At 32.6% G+C, this 24,626-nt stretch overlaps 1 pseudogene; it reads right to left on the reverse strand.

Moving 5' to 3' along the window:
* Window positions 1-6,318: 6,318 nt before the first annotated feature.
* LOC149531076 (cullin-1-like) lies at window positions 6,319-10,372 on the reverse strand (annotated as a pseudogene).
* Between the last annotated feature and the right edge of the window lie 14,254 nt (window positions 10,373-24,626).

The following is a 24,626-nucleotide window of genomic DNA, read 5'->3' on the forward strand; positions in this document are numbered from 1 at the left end:
GTTCCAAGAGAAAATAGGAAGTCATACAAAAACAAGAGAAGAAAGAGAAGAGTGCAAGGATAGAGACAGACATAAAAACTGAGGAAAGAAGGGATGAAACTTCAAGTCCTCAAAAAGAGGAAGATATACAATAAGAAGAAAAGAAGGAGGAAAAAAATGTGATTCAAGGAGAGTCAATTTTTCCCTAGACGGAACACAAGGCACTTGCAACTAAAATTGACAATGTTGAACAACTGGTAAATGCCCCACTAGCTACACATATTGATGCTCAAACTACTGATGAAAGAGTCCAATCACCTATGGGTATAACTCAACAATAAATTGATGAGACCATCATAGAATTCACCATGATTGTTGATTCATCACCAGAGAAGGAAAAAGGCAAAAAAAAGGAACCACCTAAACTTGTCTAGACTCCATATGAATAGCCCTCAAAGGAAAAGTCTCCAGAGTTGGAGCAAGAAGAAAAAGAGTAGAAAGAAGGAGGTATGGTAGTCTGACTAACATCCTAGAGATCAAGAGTTTATAAGACTAAGACACATGGATAAACATGCCAAAATAGAGCACCAAGTATGTCTAGAACAATAGGTGATGAATACTTTAGGAAGAAGAGAAGGTAAATAAAATAAATGGTGACATCTTCATCATCCCCGTCATCATCTTTAAGAACAAAAGATGAGGGAGAATTCTTTGAGAAGGGTGTACTCACAATAGAAGAAAAGGAGAAATTATATGCCATCCTTGTCAAGAAAAAATCAATAATGAAAGACATGGATCTAGAAAAATGAATGAGTACATACAACAATTGAAAAGGCAAGGGGAACTTAAGAAGTAATAGAGAGAAAGAACAATAGTAATCACCAAAAATATAATTGTTCAATTAGCTTCAAATGACACATATGATCCTAATATGAATCTCATCAACCAACTTACTACTTAGGTTGATAACATGAAGGATAATCAAGGAAGTGTTGAATAATTAGTGGAAAATAAGTTGGAAGCCAAAAGGATAGATAAATTGAAAGATTTGTTAGAACAAAAGTGATGCAAAAGCATCTTGGGTCTTTGAGTAATCTTGCATCAACCAAAAATATTTCTTGTTTTGTATACTATTTTGTTGCTCACAAAGTAGTCATTTATGCTTTTGGTTTCTTGTTATGCGCAGTTGAAATCATGTTGAGGACCTATCCTAGATCCTTTTCCTAAGTGCACACATTTTTGATGTTCCATATTATTTTAGTTTAGTATTGTTCTTTGGGGTCTATGTTTCCATTAGTTTCCATCCAACAAGGTGTATTGTTTCTATTGGCACATTTTCCTATGCTAACATAACATCTTGCATAGTTGGGAGCTGATTCCTAACTTGTGTCTGGACCTATTCCTAAGAGGGCATGATCTTATGTTGTCCTTTACTTGGGTTTTGGTTTACTCTTCCAAGAATGAACCTTTAATATAATTAAATGCTTGGCTAGCCAGCTTGTGGTTTAGCTGGCTACAAATGAAGATTAGTTAGATGTAGGAAAGCCATATCTTAGCAAAAACAGATAGAAGATGCAAGCTTGGACTTTGATTTTGAAATTCTCCTTGTATATGGCCATAATCCAAAAGGCCTCACAATTGGGCATGTTTTTTTTTAATATATGAAGTAAATTAATTACACCTATGTATTTGCTACATATGGCCTTATATTCCCTATTGATTATCTAAGTAATAGCTTCCACTTGAAAGTCTGAGCAAGGGTGTTAATAGGTTTAAATTGGTTTGATACCACCTTATTCCTCCTACCTTTTGTCCCTTGTGTTAGGTGGTATTAGAGAAAGGTTTTACTTCCTTGTGAGTTTGGGATCATGGAGAACCTTATTGGATTGGTTATAGGGTGGAAGATCTAAAATATTGCCTATAACTTGTAGAAGGTTATGATCTTTCAAGAACTATTGTTAAGATGGTTCATGGTAGAGGGAATGTAGATAATGCCATAATGGACATGCTAAGGAAAATTGCAGTTAGACTTGAAGTTGTTGAGACAACCTAGAGAAGAGGTGTACATCTTGACGATGTTAGTGATGATGAATACACAACACCTAATCCTTATCCTAAACCCGAGGTTGAAAAAGATGAAGAAAGTCTTTTGAGAGTCTTGTCTAGTGCAAATGCTAGACTTGTTGTTGAAGTTGATTGATTTGATGGAAGACTTGAGACTAATGTAGTATTGGATTGGATCTTTGAGATGGATAAGTACTTTAAGTATGAAAGCACTCCTAATAACAAGATGGTGAAGATACCAGTCACAAAGTAGAATGATCATGCTTCACTTTGGTAGGATCATTTGCAAATTGAGATACATAAGAGAGGAAAAGAAAAGATCAAGACATGGACAAATATGATTGGAAAGATGAAGAATAATTTTCTCCCTGTAGATTACCAAGTCAATTTGTTAAGGAAGATGCAAATTCAAGGCAAAAGGACATGAGTGTGAAGGAATATATTGGGGAATTCTACAATTTGGATACCAGATTAGGACATTTGGATGATGAAGTTGAGAAAGTGGCAAGAGACCTAAAAGGTTTGAGGACATCAATTTAAGATGAGATCAACTATGTTAAAATGGACAGTGTGAAAGAAGCATATTAGTATGCTCTGAAAGTTGAAGAAAGATTGGCGAATAAAAATGATCAAAGACAAAGAGGTGGAGGTGGTGGATTTGAGAGAAACATAGGCATAACCTATGGAGAAAGTAGCAAATATAATAATGTAATTCAAGATAAAGGAAAGATTGAATGGAAAGAAAAACTTGTTGGAAAAAAGAGGTAATTACACTAGATGTTGTAATACCCCTCCTTTGCTATCATTGCAGACTTAATTGTTAAAGTTCTATATGACTCTTCTATAGATGTGTTAGCCCTTATTTGATATTTGAAATGTAATACTTTGATATATTGAGTAATTGATTACATTAGGTTGTAACAATTTCCTATTGATAATGATGATGCTTTAATTTCTCTTAGTTAATGAAATTATTTTAATGATGATGCCATATGGTGTGTCTTAGAAAGATGTTTAGTATGTCCTCACAATGATGAGATATTCATGTTAGAAAATGAAGTTATTTATATTTAGGATTTACTATTATACTTACCCTATACTTGCATGTGTATGGTATGTGTATTTGTTTTACATTTATGTTCGATGTGCTTGATATGGTTGAGGGAGGGAGTTGTAGTCACCTATTAGTTAGGATCTACATGATGTACCACTCCCTACCATCATTTGTTTAGCTTAGATATATATGCACATGTGCATGCTCGTACTTTATACAAATTTGTAGGTATCAGGCATTGACTTCCCTGAATTGTTAGGATGAGTGTACCCTATCGAAATAACTCAATGGTAAGAATGGAGAGATAATGTTCAGGTCCAATCCCAACTATAGCCTAATTACTTGTTCTAAGAAGGAGGACATATATTTGACTTTCCACCATTTTTAAACCCATGAGTTTATCTTTGTCCGTGTTGTTTACTTTTGAATTTTGGTTAGTTGTGGTAATTTTGCTATTATGTGGATTTGACTATGTGGTTTATTTGGTAAATGATTTAACTATAATATTTGGGTTGATCATATAAAATTGAGAATTATTAAATATTATTTGATTATAAAGAAAATATTAAAATATGAGAATATTTAATAATTTAAATCCTAATTAAATATGTACTTTAGTTAAAAAAGTTAATTCAAAAGTCTAATTTAAGAAGTTGGATAAAAAGAGAATTAAAATATTAAAATATTAAAGATTTGATATTACTTTATTATAAATATTTATTATTATTAATTTACATAATAAACTACACTTTAAATAGTGTTTGCACTAATTAATAAAGTGGAGGAAAATTAAATGCAAGAATATTTTAATTAAAAAGTTCTTTAAGTGTTCATGAAAGGATTAAATAATAAAAGTTTATTTTAAGAAGAGGCCTTTGCATGTTCGAAAATCAGAAACCCTAGGTAGAGTTAAACTCTTTATTAAGAGATTTGAGCTCATTTCTACACATAGAGGGTTTGGAGAGAAAAATTTAGAATTGGATCAAAAGAATTCTTGAAAGTTTTAGAGGGTTTGGATTTGCATGCGTTCACATATTATCTTAGACTTTAGCTGTGGTTTGGAGGTAGGGTTTGAAAACTCATTATAAAATTTTATTGAAAGATCTGTCTACTTCATGTCTTCCTAGGTGCTTGCATAATGCTTATATTATATTGATTTTTGGATAAAGAATTATGTTATAGATTTTGAAAAAGTAAAACTTATTAATCAAGAAAACTTGATTGACAAAAATTCTAGAAAAATCTAGAAAATTATTATGATTGTATTATTTTAAAATCTTTTATAATATAAGGAAAATTCAATTATAGAAAATTGGAAGAAAACAACAAATTGAACAATTAAGGTTTCAACTTTAAATTTTTCATTAGAACCATGTGATTATCATGAATTTTTCAAATAAAGGTAAATATTCTTCTTATATCTAAAATAATTTGGTTGCAAAATTTATTGGAAAAGAAAAAGATTAATTGAGAGGAGAGCATGTTTTAACTAAACTTATGGATGCATGTGAAAACAAATATACTAAAAATCGAAAACTAAGTATAGTATGGTTGCATGATTTGAGAGATCAAATTCATGCGAAAATACAAATTATATGTTTATTTTTATTTTATAAAAATATAATAGAATTTTTTTTTTTCTTTCTTTTTTTATTAGTTTCAGAAATTAAAAAAATTATTTTAAAAAATTAATTTAATTAAAATATTAATTAATTATTTTAAAAATTAAATAAACAAATAATATTTAGTTTTTTATAAGTGGGTTTTTAATATCAATTACTTTTAAAAATTCTTAGTGGGATATTACTTATTATATATTTATTAATACAAGTGGAGTTCCAAATTTAATAAATACATAATTGTTATTTAGTTATATTTTAAGAGAAACTATAGTGGAGTTCACTATATACTCATCTAGTTATGAATATTTAATATTGTTAATCTCAAATTAGTTTTGACATATGAGTGACAATACACTTAATTCATTTACTAGATAGAACTTAGTTCATGTTGAACAAGAAATGTATGATGATCATAAGTTGTTAGATAGTGTCACTAGTACATTTGAGCCCATTTTTCAACCAAATGTTATTGGTCGAAATTTGGACCGACCAATTGGTCAAAAATTTTCTCGTGAAAATTTTGACCAACATAATAGTTTGTCAAAATTTCAACCAATTTATTGGTCTAAATCCTTCTAGAGCCATGGTGCAAGTTCTACCAGGCAATGGTCAAAATTTTGACCAATGCCTGGTAGAAAACACTTAGGCGTTGGTCCAAATTTTGACCAATGCTGGTAGAAAACTACTAGGCAGTGGTCAAAATTTTGACCAACGCTTGGGTGTAAATTTTTTTCAAGCATTCTATAAAACAGTTCACATGCCTTGCATATGATTTGACAATTTGCATGCATCTTGCACTCTCTGTAATCCATCATTAGGATGAGAGAGTGCAGGATACATGTAAAATGTCAAATCATAGGTAAGGCATGTGAACTATTTTATAAAATGCCTCAAAGAAGCTAAGAATATTGATATACTTTGTTGGTGATTCTTGGAATGAGTGATTAAGTGTCACAATGGACACAAGTTAGTGCTTATGCAAATTCACACAAAAGGTGGCATGAATCAGAGCTAAGGTGTAAAAAAAATTGAATAGTATACCTTTAAAGTTCTTTTATGATCAGATTTATTTGATCAAAAGAAAGCATTTTCTCAAGTTTGTGTGTGTGTGTGTGTGTGTGTGTGTGTGTATCAATCAACCAACAATTATGTTCAATCTTAAAATATAAGAACTCTGTCAAAACTATGATTAAACTTTTTCAATATTCTTTTCTCTAACCTGCCTGATCAACAATTCTACTCCTTGAACATGTGTTTGCATTAAACAAACAGCTACAAAATATCCTGTTCACCAATCCACAAGTTTGAAAAAAAATTCAAATTCAACCAGTTCATCATCTAAGATGATCATTGGAACAAATTTATCCCCTTGTAGCAACGTTCGAAACAAGACTGTGCATGCGGAAAACATCTCAATTGTCCTTCAATCTCACAGTTATTCCCTCATTACTGGAAAGTTAGTAGTTGCATGCCTTGTTGTGGGATGGTGCTCACTGGTCTACCAGGCCCTTGTATTTGTATGCCAATGCCACCAATTCCAACTAAGTTTGCATTTTAGACTACTAAGTTAGGAAAATGATATGATATGCTGCAGTAATATCATACTACCTACAACAATACAAAAACATGAGAGAAGTTACTTGCCATGCAATGAAAGTGATTTTTTTAATTTATGTAGGATGTAGCATACCATTCCCTCCATTTTAGAAGTAAACTGACCACCACACTGTTGCTTCAGCTTTGTCAATATGCTTCTTTCATGATCATCATTTGCACTTTTATCAAACAAAAGTCTCTGTGCAAGCTTCTTCCTACAATTTTGACAAATATTAATTATATATCACAACACATAACAAGAAAAAGTCTTAAATTTAAGATAACATTATATGGATCTAAACCAAATAATTTGTAGTTCAACATGAAGTCAAAAGCACACTGTAGCCTCTCACAAGTCAAACTTGTATGTTTAGCTACAATCATAACTGCCATCAACTTTGTACAAAGTCATCTAAATAGTTTATCTTAGGCTATATCTAAAACAAGTAGGGAAATTGAAAGTAGGATTGTACCAATCAACCAAGCAAATATTATATGAATGATTTTAATTCTTTAAAGAACCCACTTTTAACATCAAATAGAATGTTGTTGTTTTTATGATTTCAGCACACATGTCACCATTCCTCTCATGTTAAAATATTTAAAAAGAACATGACAAAATTCATCATAAATTGCAATGGATCCCTCACTTAACATCATTATAGTATGTTGTTATTATAATCTATGATTTCTTAAGAAAGATATTGAAGAAGATGACTAGTGCATGGTACATAGAGCTAAGAAAGAAATAAAATATATTATCTTTTCAAAACTTGAACATCTAAATTCTAAAACAAAATCAAGCACAATATCAAAATCAAGTACAAAACATTAGCCTTGGGAAGTACAATATCAAAACTTGAACATCTAAATTCTAAAACAAGCAAGTCGATTTTCATGTCTATTTATTAGCAACATTTTTATGGTTGGCTGAATCCACAGATTCTCATAGAAATAAAGTGTATTTTATAAAGACTTACTTCTAGCAATTTCTGTTCACTACAAGAATGTAGATAATGGGTAACTCTCTCTTTTTCTCGCTTCAAACATTCCTCAGCCTAGAGTATAATATTGATATGCATTAACTTTTAGATAAAGAGCCTTTTCATAATAGAAGGAAAAATTGTCAAATCATGTTTCCTTTCCTAACTCCCCCTTCAGTGTTGACCTTGAGCATATAATCTGGACAAGAATCCTCTAGAATCCCTGAGGAAGCCTTTCGAGAATAGTAAGAAGCAGTGTCTTCCAACATGGGTACTTCAAAATCCTTTGCGTAGAACTCCATGCTACCCATTCCAATCTCTACAAAGATGCCAAGAACATTTTTCAACAAAGCCCGATCAATTTGTTCTCCTTCACGGTCCTTATCAATCTGAGATAACATTTGTGGATAAGAACATATTAGTAAATAAATAAAATTATTAAAAATTCTAGAGAACTGTTGACAAATTATCAACATTTTTAGAAATATACTAGATTTATCACTGCATTCTTTACATTATTCCTAATTTCTTGGTAGACCTCGAAAAGGGAAAACATTGTTCCAAAATTGCTAATGTTATTTAACATATTTAATCTACTCATAAATATCAATCCTACTACCATATATATGATAAATAGATGAAAAAAAAATGAAGATACAAAATAGAGCAACAATATTGGATATTTATAGTTATACTAACCAGTTCACGAAAGCACATTAAACCAACTTCATTTAGTGCTGGTAGTGAGCACCTTGCAATGAAGTAGCAATCCAAGTAATTAAAAAAAGAGAAAGCCATCAAACCATTACTTTGTGATTTTCCCAATCCTTCACTAGTTCTCTCAACATAAACTCATCATGCTTCTCCCTTAGGGCTATTAGAACCTACATTTAACATTTAAGAGAATTAAAACAAAGAGCAAGAAGCACAGTCTAGACGAATACAAACAACACATACCATATCAATTCAAAGCTTTTCAGGTAGAAAATATTACCACCAATTCCACCATATCAAATTCCCATAGAATAGCCAACAATTGAAGGAAGAAAATCTGTCAAAGAGTACATAACAACAATAAAATGATAACGAAAATGCTTGTAATTAAAAATTGGACCTTGCATTAGAAACCTCATGCATGATCAAATAACATGTAACTTGCCACTCTAAACAAATGAAAATCTTTTCCTCTAAGATATAAAAAAAAGACAGATGTACCTCGTGTGAATAGAAAACATTTAGTTCTACTAGATTTAAATGTAGAAGTAATTCATAAATCTTTGTCATAGGTCCAGACTCCAAACCATATCATCCAGTCCGCCACAATTCTTATTTTCAATGATTAACCACTACAATCCACTTTTTATCCAGCAATTCTTTCTTGGGAATAAAATACATGTACATAATATTTTTTGGAGGCCTCCATATCTCGGAACTTAATTACAAGGAATGCAAGGAATATGGTTTGCTTCATATATAAGCCCTTAAACCCATCAGATGTAGTGCAACCAAAACAACTCCATTTTGTGGTCATTACCTGCTATTATGTGTATCCCATGCAATTTTGTACTCCCATTTTGCCTTAACCCTATCTAATCCCTTTTATTCTATCTTTGCACTTGACAAGAATTGATCCCTTTAACATGTCCATTATAAATTTAATAGGTACTTATAATTGTTAGAAAATAGAAAATAATTCCTTACAGGCAACCTCATCAAGCCTTATTTTCCACCACATTGTCACTTCTATTATATTTCTCAATTCGGGTAGCATAGTCACAGATTCAGTTCTATAGGAACACTTTGTTTCCTATTGCAATCTTTCAACTTAAGCAAGATGAATGCGATTCTAAACCTATTAGTTTTTGCATTAATTTCTTAAGGATTTTAATTCCATGAGGGCGAGACCTATACAGCCTAAAGATTTTGATTCTATGATAAGGGGGCATAAGTTTCAAAAACCTATATTCATTGGTAGTGCTAACTGCTAAGGGGGCATAAATTGTGCAAGCTCGAATCTCATAATCATAGGTAGTGTTACTATTTATAGCCATTGAATAAATATGTCAAACTCCACAAAATACTATGCAGTAACAAGCAATAATAAAATAACTATGCATGAGGTGCATAGTTACATTATAGATCCATTTTTACTTTTGAACAAAAATAAACAAATAATAAACAACCCAACATATGTAGTTTTTCTATAGCATGGTCTTAGTCCTTTCCCATTATCTTTTTGCCAATAGTTCCAACAAATGTGTGCAGTTGTGATTAATCCAGGCAAGACCTGTCGTAAATTGCCTAATATAATATATAGTTGTGATCACACAAATATAATATATAATTTGATAGCTGTAACATATGATCCATGAGAGAAATTTAGCTTAAAAGATGCACTTTCTAAGACTTCTATAAACTCAAGTTTGAGGATCCATGTAGTATCCATGGAAATATGTTTGTAAAACTACTGTATTGCAACTAGAACAAATTCATAGTAAAAAAATTAGAAAGGAACTTGAAGAACATACTCACCATTCATCTTCATCATGTTGTCCATATGAACAACTTCAGTAGCCATATGTTGAGATAAATGACTTTAATTGGTTTTGATTTTTATAAATGGAAAGTTTTTTGATGGTTAGGGGCCATTAATATTCTTTGCATGCATCAAAATATTTTTTATTTATGGAAATAAAAAGAAGATAATCAAAAGGCCTTTTACAAAGGATTTTTGATGCCCACAAAGAAAATTAAGCATATTCAGAGTGTGTTTGCAATGTAGACTAATCACAAAGTTTGCTAAATCTCCAATACACAGATGGTTGTTTTCCCTCCAGATAACTACAAAGGCATACAATACTAGCAAAGCTATTATTTGAAGAAGCAATGGTACATACATCATAGACTAATAAAAAATAGATCCAAGTTCTAGAGAAAAAACTAACCATTGAATTTATATATTCTTCAAAAGATTCCCTATATTTGTCATACAACTACTACGAATAATCTTGAGGAGGTTTCTGTGTACACATGTTATATATAGTCTTGTATATGCAATTAAGAAAAGCATTCATTCCAAATTCTAGTGCAACTCTTCGATAATTTAGAATTATTCATGCAAAATAATATTGAAGAGATTTTGAAGATGAATGAAAAATTTGAGGATGTGTTCATGAAAATGTTCATCTCCATAGCAACAGCTTTGGAAGATTGTGATAGCAAGACAAACTTAAGAGTTCCCAAAAAGAACAAGAGCAATTAGAAACAAATGCAAATTCATTTCCACCTAGTGGGATTTTTTAAAAGCTTTCTAGTCTAAAATAAGAACTTAGAAGAGAAGGATTGATTTTTCATTCTTTTAATATAAATAATCAATAGGGCCTTGGCCTTTTACCAATCCAAAAAAGAGAGCAGAGGATTGGCTAAATATTCTTCGAAGGGGATGCATTTTATTTGTGCAACGAATTCAAGATTTAAAGGATAATGACAAATCAGGTAATAGGAGGTGACTCTGGCCCAATGGATAGACATTAGTCTTAGCTAAAGTTTCTAAAGTCCTCTACATTCTACCAGATAATGTAACCCCATCAAATCTATTTGTTGTTCACTAATTTGACCATGAATTTTTTTTAATTCTATCCCCAATTCTCACACTCTCAATTAAGATTTCTAGATAAAGCAGCTACAAGAGGCACCAAATCTTTGGTAGAACACATAAAAGTGGCCACTTTATAGAGTACAACATTAGAATAGTTAGCTATGAAGGAAATTCCTGAGAGTACGTAGTCTTTGGGTACAAGATTAAGGAATGGTCCAAAAATCATAAACTTCAGAAGTAAACATATGGGAAAAATCACAATCCTAACATATCTATGTGTTATTTAATAATGTGCCTACAATATCTATGGTGGTGACTTCAACAATTGAGAATGCTGAATATCATCAGCAGCTTGTCTTCCATACACACTAATGATGTTGATCATGGTGCCATGAAGACTTGGTTTGATATGAATAGCTACAAGGGAGAAACAACAAAAGTGCAGAATGCAGATGAATTTACTTGGCACAATGCATCATATGCTCTACTATGAAGCAACTACAAGATGTGCAAACACATAGCTATTACTTTGAAGGTTCTCAAAATATGAAGAGTGTTCTTAAGATTTAGAACCCAAAGTACCACTCAATACTGAAACATTAAGTTTCCATATTCCTTAGCCATACCCTGCAGTTGGAAGCGATCTTCCTAGATGATGATCTTATGAGTCAAAAAGACTTCACGAGACTTTTCCTCTAAAGATATGCATGAAAGTGGGACTGGTGCCATTGAAACCTATTATGATGCATTTCATTGGTACCATAAATATCTCAAATTATTTGACATCAAAATTCATTCTCACTTCAACATAGATGTTTGTAGGTGGGCCTATTTTATATGGAAGAAAGCTTAATTAACAATCTAATATCATTATCAAAAGCACGAGAAAGTTGATCAAATTCTCTGGAGATTAGACATTTTTCCTTTAGGTTTTCTTACCTTCTAGTTGAACCAATTGATCCTTAGTGGCATCTACAGAGATAAACCTATTACTCAAGCATTGATATGTAGTTGATAGATGGATTTGTCATGCATTACAATGGGAACATGAAACCATGGTTGATATTAGCAATGAACTAGTACAAACCAATGTAGGAGAAGTATGTAACTTATTCACATCCAGCTATGGTAGCAGTTGATAATTAGAATTTGATTTAAATCATCACAAAGTTTTAATGCAAACTGAAGCAATGATGCACCATAGTCTTATGGGGAGTAAATCTCATATTTTGAATGAGGCCAAAAATTCTTACATAATGCACTATGTATGCTTTCCAAAACTTTATAAGATAGGAAATGCTTCTCTGTCATGGAAGATAAATAAATCCTGCATCACTCTTTTAGCTTTCATTCATATCTAGGAATTTGTTTCCAATCATACCTAATAATACTCATTGTCATTGAACATCTAATTTCAACCTCCAAATAAATAAAAGAATAATCTACTAATCAAGAATTATAGCTTAAGGAATTTTTATAGGGGAAAAATGTCTAAGGTAAGAGAAATGGCAGCTCCCAATAGAGGAAAAATTGAAGCTTTTGTTTTTGGAGAAGCAATGCACAAATTGGAGAATAACGAAAAGATGTGACTTAATGAATAGTGGGCCAACTTAGATTATGACAAGATGGCTAGTCTGGATATAGCATTGGATGATTATCAAGGGGATCTTGGTCATGGTGATTTGATATTGGAGAGTTGAGAAGGCTCAAGCTACTCTTTTAAACTTTTTTTTAGGTGGTTTCCAAAGTCAAACTCCAATTACTGTGTTTAATCTCAGTGGGATTTGTTTGCAAAGATTATCCCTTCTGAATTGGAAAGTTGAAGAGGCTTATTTTCTTTACTTAACTGGAAAAGTGAAATTCCTTAGGCTTTGACAAATCTTTCAAATTTTATTCAGTGAATGACTAGATAGGCATCTCAAAGAAACAAAGGATGCGTATGAAAAAAAAAGGCATTGTGTTAGGATTAAACCACAGCCAGAAAATAACAATTACATGAAAATATAACCAATAACAAAAAATAATAGATCACACAAAAAAGAACACAAGGCACCAAGATTTAATATGGTTCACCTAATCCCTGGGCTATGTCCACCAAAAAACAAGTCTGATATTAGTACAATCTAGTGATTACAACCTGATTACAATCCATCATCCCTTACAACTCAATACCACCGCAAGGACCAATTTTGAATCACCACTATGAAACAATCCCTAACCCTAAGCCCTTTTGTACAAGTATTAAACCAATTTAGGGTTACTACATGTTGGCCATAAATTGGCGAATATTAGCCATTACTTTAGTGGCAAATCTATGAATAATACCAAAACAAAAAAATTCGGGGTGATGCCTAGAGCGCCAAAGAATTTATGAAGTATGTACAGTACTTTCCTGATTAGTCACCACAAACTAACACATTGATCCTTATTATTACATTCTCATAGTGTATGTTTTTTATTGGATTTAAGTTAGATAACATTTAAAAATAACAAAAATAGTTACAAAGAAATGTTTTATTAGAAACTGCAACATTTGAGCTACAAGTTAAAGGTTTCTTTGTAAAATTTCTAGAAGAAACCCATTAAAGTCAATTATAATGGCTACAAGAGAAACAACAACTATGTTGATAGAATTGAAACAACACTTAGTCAAACACAATAGAGAGTTACTTTAAAGAAAAGTAGGGCACATGCAGGCCTGCAACACCAAAGGTGAATGGAAATGATAAGCCAACACATTGCAACATTTGTGAAAAATATAATAATTTCTATTCTAGACCATTATTCTATCCAGACTCTCAAAGTATGACTATTTTCACTAGATTTTTTAATATATAACAAATATCATTTTAATTAGCAATATATATAGTGTTCAATAAAAAAGACAAAAAAAATGGCAACATTAAAAACCTTACGTGTTGGTAAGGTTTGTGCCCCATATAATTCTAAAGCATAAAAGGCATGGCAAGTCTTAATACCAATGACAATAGCCATAGTATTGTAGGAACTAGAAGAAATAAGAAAACCTACCAGAGTTGCTAACGAAAGTCACCCAATAAGCTAAGAAATCCAGATAATATGCTTAGCTTCTAAGTAACTAGAAAGGTGAAATTCCCTAGAGTTTGGCAAGTTTTCTATATCTATCCCACCTAGCTACAAACTCCAATCATGTAGAAAAATTGCAGAGCCTAGGGCTTGCAAGTAAGCAAGAAAATCTAACCATACTAGAGCACCTCTATATCACCTCTTTTGCAAATCTTAAAAATCTTGAGATGTATGCTTATGGGTAAGCAAAGCCACTTCCTCCCTCCATAGCGAGTTTGTTTAGACTTGCTAGAGTTTAGATGGAACTCCAAGTGACATGTCTCTTCTATTTATGATGTTTATGGTGATAGAAAAAGAGACTAAATAGAATTTTATAGTTATAATAAGAGATTGTATAAAGACTAGTAGAAAAGAAGATAAACTAAAGAAAATAATAGAAGATTTCACACCACAATTATTTTTGTCTCATGCCTATTTAAACATTGTATGCTCTCAAATAGTACAATGATGGCTCTCTAAAAAAAGGCTATTGCTTCATACATTGATAGATTTCATTCAACTATCTTGACAAACAATGCTATTGCATGCAATCCTTATCAGATCTTAATAAATTATACTTAGCTTAAGTAAGAAGAGAGATGGATTCCAGTTAAAACAGATTTGAGCACTTGTCAAAGAGGCTTGCCTAAATCCCCATTCTTATAGATCATAATCAAATCATAGATATTTTATATAAAAGAAGCCCAAAAAAGAACATACAAAAAGGGCCATAGCATAGATAATCACTATCATCAAATGCAATTGGAATGGTTGGTATAGTAGAAAAGGAGAAACCCCTTACCTATTTGGAAGATGCAAAGTGGCATAAGGGAGAGATACGTTTAAAAAATTTAAAGCACTGTCGTAGATGAATAAGTGAAGTTCAAGACAACGCGGCTAATTTGGATTATGTACAACACAAAGAAAACCAAATGTAATAGCAATTTTTAACAGAGAAATGAACTATATAAACTTATAAAGCTCATAATAATAATAGGCCATAAACAAGAGCTAAATTTTGAGTAGACAAAGTATGGACACATGAAGTGTACCTGATTGATCAAAACCAAATCACTAGCAAGCCTTTTAACCACTCCTTAATAGCACTTTATCTATCATCAAGTTTGCAGCAGGGTTTCTGTTTATTTTTGGATCTAACATTAATATGGCATCTCCATCTAGAAATTTCTTCAGAGCCTGAAAGATTTATACAAGAAGTGATCAAAAACTTAAAATTTGTCATGAAATAGAGCTCCAACACTGATAGTTTATACATCTATATTTAGAGGCAAGATAAATTCAACTAAATATTCAAGATCAAACAAGTTCTTCAAAATATGAAATTTGAAATAAAACTATAATTCAAAAAATCTTCAACAATAAATTTAATGTAGCAAATATCTTCATTTCATAGTTGATATCTATGCAAGTTGAAGATTGTGCATTTAATATCTCTATTTCATAGTTTATAACCTTAGTGCAAGTTGAATTTTTTTCATTAATTTCTTTCTAGTTAATAATTTGCATGTTCGATCTTTGTGAGCTCCCAAATCTGCATTTGAATGCACAAGATTTTTTTGCAAAATTTAGCTACTCTAGTTTTTAACAAAAAGCTAGAACCACCAAAGATATAAATCATAACTAATTAACAATTCTCACTAATACCTTCCATATTACACATTGAAATCCTAATTATTTTGTTACCACATTGCAATTCTCTCTTTCCTTCACTAAAAATTCATAGTGGAAAGTTAACAATGTATAAAAATGATTAGAGCATATAACAAATTGTGCTTGATGCAATGGAAAGTAAAGATCATGGTAACTTTTGGCTTTAATATAGAGGAATTTTGAATTTCAAGGATAAATATATATCATTTGTTTAAAAAAAATGTAGCTTTTTGCTTGTGTAATATATATTATAATCTATAAATCTACCAACGAAATTGGAACATTACTTGAGATTTCATTATAAAGCTCATGTCCCATCCCTATATTACCAAAGCATATGGATAATGAGAATCTTGTTTATTTTTTCAAATTATTGTAGGTTGCAAATAGAAATGAGCATTTTGTCATAAACATTCCTATTATGTTCCTCATCCCAATTTACTAAAATATGTAACTATGTGAATTGATATCCAATATCATGGTAATTCATGCCAAATAGTGAATGCTACAAAAATGATTTGAATAGGAAGTATTTTGACTTACCCAAAGTGTAGATATCCACTCTCTAAGCTCCCTTTTCTGCTCTATTGGTCGTCTCCCAGTTATAATTTCAACTAGTAAGACATCGAATGAATAAACATCACTTTTGTGTGTAAGTTGGTAGGTCTTAAGATACTCAAGATCTAGATAACCTGTTGTTCCTTTGACTTGTGCAAAAACATGAGTTGCACCAATATCTGTTGGAGCAAGGTGAGAAAAGCCAAAATTAGCTACTTTAGCCCTAAAATTTTCTGTCAACAAAATATTTGAGGATTTAATATCTTTGTGAATGATAGGTTGATCTGCAATAGATAAAATTCAATGGTTAGATTAACTTTTTTAATCTATGGGATATAAGAAATTTTTTTCTTAAAGGAACAAAAGAACATGAATTGTGATGTAGGTTTCAAAATCTTGTGTTCAGTGTTTTCTTTCCAATGAAACACTAATAGAATTGCAGTGACAAAATAGACATGTTCCTTAACTTAAAGAATGCCAAAGTCATCATATTTAAATTTCATTTATATTAGTTGCACTTAATTCAAATTCTCGCTTAGGTATATGTGGAGCTAACAATTTTACAAATCGAGCAAAATGAAGGAACAAAATGGCATAAACAATAAGCCATCGAATCAAACCTATCCAAAAAACCCTTATAATCCCTAGAGCAGTCCAGAGAAACCTTAATGAAGACTTGTCTCAACTATTAGAAGATAAAGATGGGTCTTTGAATCCTAGCTCACCCACTATAAATAGAAGAATGGGCCAGAGAAACCCTAGTAATAGGGCATTCAAAATGATTGAGACAAACCCTAAAAAGGAGCTACCTCAACTACTATAGAAAAGCTACTATAGTGTGAAAGGAGGTGGGGAAGAGGGGAAGAATGCATGAAAGAAAGATCTCTACTACTCTATATGCCATGATTGGTGTTTTTGAATACTTCCATTATACTAGTGAAAGAAGTTGAGCAAAGCATCAAATCAACAAAGACATCCATCCAGCCAGAGTCACCTTCCTTTATGCCGCTACCAACTCTTCCTTCCTTGGCACCCATATCAATCAACCAGTGGAGTGATCTCCCAAACCTCCTCTCCGCCTTGACAGGATTCTACTACTACATCAATGTGCATGAAGCGTGGCCTGGGTCGAATATTCGGCGACCTCCCTCTAGTATTATCAATGAGGAAACTCAGTGAGCGTGTGATAAATAGGGAAATCAACCTTTTTCATTTTAACATATGAAGCCCATGTTGGTCAAAATTTTGACCAACACAGGCATGGATTTTTTTAAAAAGATATTTTTCCTTGCATATTTTGACCAATCTGAAACATTTTAATAGATGGTCAAAAATTTTGGTCTAAAAATGGGGTTAAATGTACTAGTGTATATGTCGAGCGAGATATACAATATGTGTTGAGTAACTAGTAAGTGCCAAGTCACTCAAGTGCTGAGTAGATAGTTGATGCTAAGTGATTCAAATGTTGAGTGATTAATGGATGCCAAGTCATTTAGAGGTCAAGTTACAACATTGAAGATGCAGTGGATGTCAAGCATTAGAGACTTCAAGTGCCGAGTAAAATAGTTTTGGACATAGTTGTTTATAATGGCACAAACTTCTATGTAAACTATTTTTGAGCCGACTTAAGGATTGTTTCATGATTCTAGATGATAAGAATGAATCTTTATTGAGGATCCTATGCAGTACATGCAACCAATCAGTTAAAGGGATGGATTAAGAAAGAAAAAAGGTGAATCACAATCATTGATTCATACCTAACCCTAAGTTACCTATGTCTTCTTAAGGAAAGAAAACCTAGAAACATTGTGTGTGTGAAGAGAGAAGTTTGCATGTGTAAATAGAGCATTCATTATGGCTAAGGAGTTGTGAATTGAGATATAATTGCAAAACCAGTTAGAGGAGAACAAAGGAAAGAAGTTACAGGACAAAAGTGACACATCTAATCAGAGAGGATTAAGGATACATGCAAATATGTGATCTGTTATCTAGCAATAGAGTGCTAACCACAAGATCATTGCTGAGACATTTTAATAGGTGAATCGATTGAATCTCTTAATAGAGTAGTCCTAACAGGCTATTGTAAATCCTTTAACAAGGTGCTTACTTCATTGTAAGTTTAAGTCCTTTAATCAGGAACACTTCTAACAGGGTGTTGAAATTCTTTAACGGGGGAAGATCTAAAAATCTTGTAAGCCTTTAATAGGGTAGACCTTTCACAAGGTAGATCATAGTTTATACTCAAACATTGTAACCTTCATTGGATACACTTTACAACTACAGTAGTGAAGATTTGTGGGTGTCATCCCCACCCTACTTTTACCTTCTCATTGGAGGGTTTATGGGTAACCAAATATCTTGTGTAATATATATGTGGAATGTTTATTTGATTTCATGCTATGGATGAACATGTTTAGATTGGTATTTCAATTTACATGCAAATTATGAGATGGATGTGTGGTAAATGATTTTATGGTTAAAGTTTTGAAGGACTGATTCACCCCTTGCCCCCTCTTAGAGTTTACTTTCCCTATTGTATTTTCAAAATTTGATATCAAAGCTTTGTTCTCTAGAAAGGAAAGCTTTGTAGCTTTGAGGAAAGATCTTGAAAATGGAAGTCTACAAGTATGGAAAGACTATTGAGAATCAAAAGATTGAAAACCAACTTTCCCTACATCAACTAAATGAAGCAAGAGATTATTTGAAGTGCTCATTAAAGAGAAGGAAAGAGATAGCTATTGAGGGGAATGACACACATTACCAAGAGGAAGACACTAATAAATTGTTTGTAGATGGAAACTCAAGTGAATTTGATGCAGCAGTTGCAAATCTGATGGAAAAGAATGATTCCCTAGTAACTGAAGAGGTTAGAAATCTTAAAATAGAACAATAAGTCCAATCAGTATTGCTATGTGAGGTGACCGAGCAAAAAAAGAAAGATGAGGAAGATAAAGTCATGATTGAAGATAACAAAAGGATACTAACCAACGAACTGGAAGAGAAGACATCAGAGGTAAATAGGATTGCTCACATGCAACTGGAATTGCTCACATGCAACTGGAAACAATGAATCAAATGATGATTACCAATCATAAATTGAATGGAAAGGATATTGAGGTCACAACCTTGAAGTTGCAGAATGAACACCTGAGAAATGATCTGAAAAGAGAAAAAGAATTTGCTGAAATTTTCAACAAACCTAATGAAGCCATTAAGTACTTTGAGAAATTGATGAGATCTCCTAGATCTAACAGTGATACTACTAGATTGGGTTACACTAGTACTAAAGAAAGAGAATAATCTAAAAGTGGTGAGCAAAGAAGCAACAAAGGTAAGAACTAAAAACCTACTTGTCATAATTGTGGAAAGATAGGTCATACAAAAAATGTTTGTAGGAGCAACAATGCAAATTAGAACCTTAAGAAGAAATTCATGGGTAACTGTCATAAGTGCAACAATCAAGGAATCAGAGACATGAATGCAAGATCAAGATAACAAGCACACAAATATTTGAAGGTTACTACTACAATAGTAAGAAGTATGGACATAGAGCATATGAGTGTAGATCCAAGCCAAACTAGTAATCAAACAAGCAAGCTAAGGTAAACCATATTGACAAATCCTACAATTAGGATTACAATACAAAGTATAGTTGTCACTATTGTCAAGAGTATGGACATGTTGCTGAAAATTGTTAGTGAAAATGGTTAATTTAATTTCATTAATTAAATTACCTTTTCTCCCTTCTTAAGATTTCACTTATGCACTTATGCATTCTCATTTAATAATTAATTATTAATTATTAAATAGCATTTACCTATTAGGTTACCCTTTTACCTTTTAGGCTACCCTTTTTGGGTTTCAATCTCCTATTATAAGGATAGATCGTTTGTAATTTTCTTGCATCTTTTTCATTTTTGAGAATAAAATTTGCATATTTTTAGAGCAAACCCTTGCCTCTTCTTGTCTTTTTCTTCTTTGTGGCAGGCTTTTACATGCAGGTATTATTTGAGCTTTGTGGATTTGTATTGCATATTTCTCAAATCCTTCATGGTTTCAAGGTACTTTAGATTGAGGCGGAGCTTGCCTCACTTATAACAAATTCTTTTCCCTCCATTGAGGAATTCTTCTTGATGAAATTCAAAAAACTAAGATCTTTATTGCATGGTTGTGGGAAAATAAAGACTAACACTAAGTGTATCCACCCAATTCTTTCTAAAATTCATGGAAACTTTCAGATTTTTTCTTCTACCTTCTATTCCACAAAACATGCTTTGGCTAATAGATTTACCATGCCATCCTTTGAAGTATTTTGTGATCCGTTGAATCAAGAGAAAGCTAAGCTCTCTTAGTTGGATTCTCTCATAGGCTCATAGAGTCATGCATTGGTAGATTGGCCATCTTCAGGGACAAAGGAGAAGACTTTGAAATCTCATTCTATAGAGTTTCAAATTGATTCTAGCACACATAGTTAATCAAAGCCACCTCCTCAATAAAGAGCATAAATCAAAGCCAGAAAGACCAAAGTGTGCTTATTGTAATAAGACTAATCATGATGAGTCACATTGCTATGAGAAGAAGTTAGATGACTATGCCAAACAGGTTTCAGATTTGACAACTCTCCTTCAGAAGAGCAACATTGATATTCTTTCTACTTTTCACAAACCATCTTCATCATCATCATTTTGGTTAGATGGTAAAGATATGGGAAAGGGTCATGCACTATGTGCACCTACTATCCCTCATTCTTCTAGTTGGTTACTACATTCAGGTGCTTCACACCATATTACATCTTCTCAATATTTATTCTCTTCTTTTGAGGCTTCTCCTACTCCACACATTTTGATGGGGAATAACACTTTTATGATTGTATACAGGAAAGGTTCTTTTTACATTGATAATGGTACATTTCATGATGTACTTTGTGTTCCATCTTTGTCCTCTAACCTTCTCTCTATTTATCAGATTACACATAGTGGGACAAGGAAGGCAGTTGAGTTTGCACAGGATTTAGTGCACATCAGAGATAATGAGATAGACAATATTATTGCTATAGGGATTGTTGATCATGCTTCTTGCCTATATTCCTTCTCACATTTTCCGTGACCATCTCCACTATCAAAGACTTACTCTTTTTTTTCATGAGAGTCTACTGAGGTGAAGTTAGGTCAGTTGAACTTATGTTTTGTTCCTAAGACCAGTGTTGTGACTTCTACAACTCAACCTCATGTTTAGATTCCATCTCTTGCACATGATTACTCTTCAACAATGCCTACTATTGTAGCTCTAGTCATCGAGCCACTTATTGCAGGTTTTGAGGATATATTAGAGGACACACATCTCCTCTTAGATGAAAAATTCAACACACCTATTATTCAACCTCCATTGGAGATTCCATTTCATGATTCTCATGCTTTCTTCTTTGAGCATTAGCTAGGACTTTCATATACATCATACATGCATGGGTTTTATCATCCTTGTCCACTACCTTTGTTTCCTTCAAATCAAAGCCACATTGGTATGTTCACTGACATAGGAGTTCTACCATTTTGGGGGGGCTATGGAGTCTCAATCTTCTATCATGGAGGCTTTCATTGCACTTATGGTCTTGAGAGATTCTCTTGAGATGTTTCATCTGTGCATTATTTTCTATCTCTTTTTGGATTAGAGTTTTTCCCACTGGGTTTTCTCTATTTCTCCATTTCATAGAGATTTTATTGTGATTGGGTACCTCATTGAGCCTTGTTGGTAGGACCCAAATTTTCTTTCCTCATTGCATTGTAGTTTCCTTGCTCTTTCTTCATTGTTGCTCATCTTAAGGGAGGTGTTAGAAAAAATGGTTTATTTAATTTCATTAGTTAAATTACCTTTTCTCCCTTCTCAAGATTTCACTTTATGCAGTTATGCATTCTCATTTTATAATTAATTAGTAATTAATAAATAACATTTACCTTTTAGGTTACCCTTTTACCTTTTAGGCTACCCTTTTTGGGTATCGATCTCCTACTATAAGGATAGATCGTTTGTAATTTTCTTGCATCTTTTTCATTTCTGAGAATACAACTTGCATATTTTTAGAGTAAGCCCTTGCCTCTTCTTATCTTTTTCTTCTCTGTGGTAGGTTTTTACATATAGGTATTCTTCAAGCTTTGTGGATTTGTATTGCATATTGCTGAAATCCTTCAAAAATTGCATTCTAGAACACATTTTAGAAGTGACTATAGTAGATGGTTGAATCAAACTACATGTTTTAGTAGTTTGAAGACTGGTCACATAAGCAAAAATTGTCCAAAAAGGTTAAAAGCACCTAGAAATGAATTCAATAAAGGAAAAGGAAAGGTTGATGTTGAAGAAGTCAAAGCACAAATGAACAAGACATGGAAAAAAAAAGGAAGATTGCAAAAAATCAAGTTAAGATGGGATCATTTCATCTAATGGATCAGGTGATCACACCACCCCCAACTAGGCAATCAAGAGATACGTGTGAGACTGATATTTCAAAGTTCAACTATACATCAGTTCCAAGGATTCAATTCTGAAAAGATCATATATGCATGAAGTAAGATGCAAAGTATTGGTCAGAACTTAGAAGAAATATATAATTTTCCATGTTGCTATCGAGCATGAAAAGTTTTACTATTGTTGTCAAGTGAAATTTTAGTTGATGTCGAGCTATTGAAGGTGATATTGTTGGCTGAGATTGCTATGGTTTTTGAGCGTGGTAGGAATTACATGGAAGCCAAGTGGGTCAAAATTACTATTTTAGCTGAGCTTACAACTGTGTAAGCATTGAGCATTTATTGTGAAGTTTCAAGGGCCATATGGTCATTTTTTACTCGTTTGTAATCATTTGAGATTGAAGAGAGCATAAAGAGCATAAGGCAAAGTGGAGAAATTGATTCAAGCATTTTCATACTAATTCAACTGCTACTCACCACCAAACATCATATTTTTTAAGGTATTTATCATGTGTTGAGCTACACTGTTTGAATTTATGCGAACCCTAGATAGTTGTAATGGTGTCTATCTCTTCTACTACTCTAGTTAACGAAGGAAAATAATTTTTAAATGTACAATTGATAAGTAATGAGATTAAATAACCACATTTTTAGAAAATTCCTAATATTGTATACAAAGGAGACTTGTCTGGTGTGCTATCTATAATACCACCACAAGTTTTAATGGCACATGACGTAAGGTGTTTCTACACTTGTAAGGTAGGGAGTATAGGAGACATGGAAATAAAAGACTTGTATGGAAAATTGTGTGAAAATGGAGTGTTGAAAGAGGAAAACAAAATTGTAGAGGGAAAAGGGTTAACCTATGCCCTAGATTTTTCTAACATATTTAAGACAGAGTGGATTAAGATAGTTCTCAGTAGAATACATAGAGCAACTTGGAAATAATTTTGAGACTGTAATGACAGGTTATTTTGAGGACTTCAAGAAGTCAATGAAACAAAGATTGAGAATACCAATATCACTAGTAGAGAAACATTACCATGATGTTTGTTTTCTAGTTGATGTTGATTTCACTTATGTTCAAGTTGTTGTTCCAAGGGTTAGATGGCTCAGGCCATTGCCTTACAAAATTAATGTGGATGGGGCATCTGGAACCATCACTACTTTATTGGCAGAGGAAGTAGATAAGAAGGCTACTACATTTGGAAACTATGATGTAGCCAAGTCTAAAATCACAATGGACTTGAAGAAAACTTCTCTAATGAGGAAGAAGAACAAAATTGCAAAAAATCTCAAGGAACAATGTGGTGAAGTGGTAGAAGGAGATGAAGAATGAAGATGATGAAGAAGGTACACCTGCCCAAGTACCACTTAGTCTCACACAGGGTCAAGGTGAGGACCAAGGAGAAGAAGAAGCGAAATTTGATGAAGGTGCCGAGGGAGAAGAAGCCAATGAAGCACCTATTGCTACAAAAAAGAAAAAGAGAAAAAAGAAGAAGTCAACATCAAGAAAACCCAAAAAAGTTCTGAAATCTTCACAACAAAAGCCTACAGTTCCTGTCACTAGGGATAGCACAAGAGCTACCACTAAAAAGATTCAAGAAGTTAAGAAGCCTAAAGGCAAGAGAGCTAGACCAACTACCAAGGAAGATGAACCTGAGCAGAGGCAAATAAGGAAATATATAGCTCCATCTAAATTGGATGAGCAAAAGACTAAGTCAGATGACCATAGTCAATTTCAAGTGGTAAGCCATAGTTCAACTTCTGATTTGGACAACTTGTGTTATAATATAAAAAACAATGTTGATTTATCAGGGTTCACACATGTTGATTTTGATAGACTTGGTAAAATAGAAATGAACAAGGTTGAAGAATCTGTGTATAAATGATGGCCACATTCAAGAATACCCCTATTGAGCTTTCCAACTCTTTACCCAAAAGTCTATATGAAATATT

The sequence above is a fragment of the Cupressus sempervirens genome, chromosome 11 (assembly GCF_028749045.1).
Source record: "Cupressus sempervirens isolate cs-2001-9-10 chromosome 11, ASM2874904v1, whole genome shotgun sequence".
NCBI classification, from domain to species: Eukaryota; Viridiplantae; Streptophyta; class Pinopsida; order Cupressales; family Cupressaceae; genus Cupressus; species Cupressus sempervirens.